Source organism: Palaemon carinicauda, chromosome 42 (genome assembly GCF_036898095.1).
Source record: "Palaemon carinicauda isolate YSFRI2023 chromosome 42, ASM3689809v2, whole genome shotgun sequence".
NCBI classification, from domain to species: Eukaryota; Metazoa; Arthropoda; class Malacostraca; order Decapoda; family Palaemonidae; genus Palaemon; species Palaemon carinicauda.
This window is the reverse complement of record NC_090766.1, coordinates 40,388,748-40,393,747: the sequence shown is the minus strand read 5'-3', so window position 1 is coordinate 40,393,747 and position 5,000 is coordinate 40,388,748.

Genomic DNA, 5,000 nt, shown 5'->3' with positions numbered 1-5,000 from the left:
TTTATTGTTTTTTTTTCGGTACATATTTTTCAACAATTTTCTCCAGTAATTTGTACAGTATGTCCGTATTTACCTGTATATTATCACTTATAGATACATTTTTTCCATTCTTTATTCAGTTCTTCATTTATTTCTGACCATTTTATATTCTTACTGTAAAAGTTATATTTTCCATATCCTTCCCAAAGTTTTGTGCTTTTATTAATTCTGTGATCACTTGCTTTGGAATGAACTATCAATTCTATGACATTGTGGTCTGAAGTTCCCGTGTTATACACTATTATTTCTTTAACATAACTCACCTCATTCACAAATACTAGATCTAGGACATTTTCCTTTCTTGTTGGAATGTGGTTTATTTGTTGCATATTATGTTCTAATAGCATATCTTGAAGCTTTTCAAATTGCCTCTTATCTTCTGCGCTACTATTACTCTCTTTTCTATATGTATACATACAACCACTTTCTTCTATCCGTTCTTTCCAATCCACGAAAGGAAAGTTAAAATCTCCGGATAGGAGTATATTCCAGTCTTTATGGTTTCTACATATATCATCTATTTTTTCTATTATTATGACAAACTCCTTAGTATTTGGGGGCCTGTAAACTACAATATTCACTAGTTTTTCAAATTTAAATTCTACCGCAATCAATTCACATTCTGTGTTGCTGTATTTTTCACAGACTTTTCCTTGATTTATGTCTCTTCTATATATTGCGGTTCCCCCTTGATTCCTATTTTTTCTGTCTGCTCTATAAGTTTGGAAACCCTTTATCTGGTCATCACTGCCAGTCTCTTGGGAATACCATGTTTCACTTATATTTAATATATCTATTTTTTCAATTTGGGTTAGTTCTTCTAGGAACTCTATTTTCCTTTTAGAGTTACTCGTGACTAAACCCTGTGCATTCATCACTATTATGGTTTGTGTTTCATTTCCATTATTTAATATTGGTAATAATATGTATTCTCCCATGCTTCCTTCCTGTTCTGATATGATGTTCTTTTCTTCATTTCTCGGAATTCTGCCATTAAAAAATCCAACTTTTCCATAATATTTGTTCTTTCGCCTTCATACTTATTTTTGTGTGTAAACCTGCAATTATCCCCATATCTGCACCAACCCCTGGCATTATATATGCATTCTTTGTAGTTGGGCTCTATTTGTGGAGATTTAGGTTGAAAGGCCTTTTTTGGTGCATAGTGCGGAATATACGCGGCCTGCTTTTTTGTTTCTTTTTTTGTTTCATTTTTGTTTTTCTTTTCAGTTTGCTGAGTTTTCTTACTCTCATTCATAGTTGCAGGATGCATATATCGACATTTTTTGTTGAAACTGCATCCTTTTCCTTCTTTTAGGGTTTTGCATATTTTTGGATGGAGATCTCTGCATTCGTCTCCATATCCATCTAAATATGCACATTTACCATATATTTCATAATTATGGCATATCTTTGGATGCTTGTAGTAGCATCTTTCGCCAAATCTGCAATTCCCTCTTTTCAGCCTATTACAGACTATATCTTTCTTTTCTTTTTTTTTTCTTGTTCTTGCTCTTCCCTAAAAGTATGTAGGTCCGGGTAGAGTCTCTTGGGTCTATTATTTGTTTCCATCTGATAATTTATTTCTTCATAAGTATGTTGTTGGAGGGCATCATAAGTTATATCAATGATTTCCTCTGCATCCTTACACATATCCTGTTCAGAGAGAGAGAAAGCCGTTCATTGGTAAGGACATACCTATTTAGGCAAGTCAACTAAAAGGTTACCCGATGTAAGGAGAGAGAGAGAGAGAGAGAGTGAGAGAGAGAGAGAGAGAGAGAGAGAGAGAGAGAGAGGAGAGAGAGAGAGTGAGAGAGAGAGTGAGTTACATTTTGAAAGTTCTTTCAAAATTTAGTAAGAACAGGATAAATTAAATGAGAGAGAGAGAGAGAGAGAGGAGAGGAGAGAGAGAGAGAGAGAGAGAGAGAAAGTCGTTCATAGGTAAGGACATACCCATTTTGGCAATTCAACTAAAAGGTTACCCGATGTAAGGAGAGAGAGAGAGAGAGAGAGAGAGAGAGAGAGAGAGAGAGAGAGAGAGAAAGAGAGTTACATTTTGAAAGTTCTTTCCAAATTTAGTAAGAACAGGATAAGTTAAATGAGAGAGAGAGAGAGAGAGAGAGAGAGAGAGAGAGAGAGAGAGAAAGCCGTTCATTGGTAAGGACATACCCATTTTGGCAAGTCAACTAAAAGGTTACCCGATGTAAGGAGAGAGAGAGAGAGAGAGAGAGAGAGAGAGAGAGAGAGAGAGTTACATTTTGAAAGTTCTTTCCAAATTTAGTAAGAACAGGATAGGTTAAATGAGAGAGAGAGAGAGAGAGAGAGAGAGAGAGAGAGAGAGAGAGAGAGCCGTTCATTGGTAAGGACATACCCATTTTGGCAAGTCAACTAAAAGGTTACCCGATGTAAGGAGAGAGAGAGAGAGAGAGAGAGAGAGAGAGAGAGAGAGTTACATTTTGAAAGTTCTTTCCAAATTTTAGTAAGAACAGGATAGGTTAAATGAGAGAGAGAGAGAGAGAGAGAGAGAGAGAGAGAGAGAGAGAGAATCTATTTTCCCATACAGAGTTGATAGATAGTTCCTAGCACTGATATTTGTTTGGGTTATTATTATGATTATTATTATAATTTTTATTTTTATTTTTATTATGATTATGATTATTATTATCATTATCATTATTATTACTACTAATAAGCGACAACCCTAGTTGGAAAAGCAGGATGCTGTGAAATAACCCAGTGAAGAAAGGAAATATGGAAATAGATAAACTACAAGAAAAATAATGGACAATTGAAGGAAAATATTTTAAGAACAGTAAGAACATTGAATTAGATCTATTATGCATAAACAGTAAAAAGAGATTTATGTCAAACTGTTCAACATAAAAACATTCGATGCCATTTTGAACTTTTGAAAATGGAAATGAATCAATCCTTTGGTTCGCGTGGATTGAATCTTTTCAATAATCAAATATATATTAATTGGAGTGATCTCAGTCGCGTGAGTTTTATTACACTCATGCCAACCCTTGCTGCGGATAAAAGAGAGGGGTTAGTAAATGGTTTAACGCCACCTATATAAGCTATAAAGTTATGACGTTGGATAGGGTTATAGTCTCTTATAGTCACGAATGGTTATATAATATACAATACATCTCGTAGATTTATAAGCCTTGTCGAAAAAAGATGTCCTATTATGTAGTTTAGTAAATTACATTATGAATAAAACTAATGTAATGTGAAATTGTTGATCATTGGAAGGATAATGAGCCTTTGGGTACATTATTAAAAAATTACCCAAAAATGGTAAAAATCCAGGAATAAATGTTGCCAGGAATTTACAGATTTAAAAATGGATATATGGACGTAAAGGAGTGATATTACGGTCACCAACCCGTGAAAGATAATAAAAATGCAACGTAAAAATTACGGTCGTCTGGTTTTACTGAAATACGGCTGAGAACAGTATATTTTTACGGAGAATTTCGGATCAAAATTACGGTTTTTTAAGCAGTGTAAGAAAACTCATTTTCTTTGCAAAATAATTTATTATTCATATATACATATAAAGAAAATCTGCTCTTTGTCTTAGCTTAAGTATCATGACAGATATGTTAATAAAGAAAATATTAATAAATATCAGATGATATCATTTATCGAATAAATTTCTGGTTATCTTTTTAGTGGTTAAAGTTTGTATATTGATATTGTTTCTAAAACTATTAAGTTTATATGTATATTAATTTCTTTTATTGAAGGGATAACACATTTTAAGAGAGGAAACCATTCTGAAAAGTTATGACTTTTGTACAGAACTGTCTGTTTTGGAATTAAGTTGATAATCTGGGGTTCCATGTCACGGGCTTTTTATTAATGTTATTGATATCAATAATAGTTATCATTATCATCATTAGCATTATCTTTTTATTATCTTTTTATTTAAAGAACGAAAGTTAATCAGATAAATCATCTCCTTTAATTAGATATCTTTACTATTTCATTTTTTTAGCTGTATCGGCGTGGAAAGATTTTAGAACAATGCAATATTTTTGAGAAAGTAAAAAAGAAAAACAAACGCTTAAAAAACTCTCAACTAGGCTCCACAAGGTACTATAATAGTTGGACGACCCAGGTCTACATGGCTGAGGAATATGAAGCTTGAAGTAGATGATGATGAATGGAGAAGTATTGATTTAAAAGCTCTCGAGAGAGTAGACTGGCGAAATATAACCGAGGCCCTTTACGTCAATAAGCGTAGGAGGATATATACACACATACACACATATAGATAGATGATAGATAGATAGATAGATAGATGATAGATAGATAGATATATTTATATGTATATATAATGTATATATATATACATAAATATATATATATATATATATATATATGCATATATATATATTATATATATATATATATATATATATAAATATATATATATATATATATATATATAAATATATATATATATATATACATATATATATATATATATATATATATCTTCTCTTTCCATTAACTGACTAAACCTACGGAAGATTCTTTGTATAGATACATCAAAGGATAGGAGATGATGAATGGAGAAGTATTGATTTAAAAGTTCAAGATAGACAGACTGGCGAAATCTAACCGAGGACCTTTGCCTCAATAGGGATGCGAGGAGATGAGGATTATGAAAGAAAAATCGTCCAACTTATCATAGATACGTCGTAAAACTTTCCAACTATAAATTTACATGAAATTTTGATGAGTAACTCAGAGAAAATGATATAAAACGAGTGCGGAAAAAATCACTCTGTCGGAATAATGACTCGTTATCATAAAATGATGATATTTTGATAAGGCAAACAGACATTTTGGGCACCAAAAATTAAAACTGAAAATATGCCTGTCGCCGAAAAAAAAAATGATTTTTGACGTGAAATTAATGGAAAAATCCTCTTGAATGATATTTC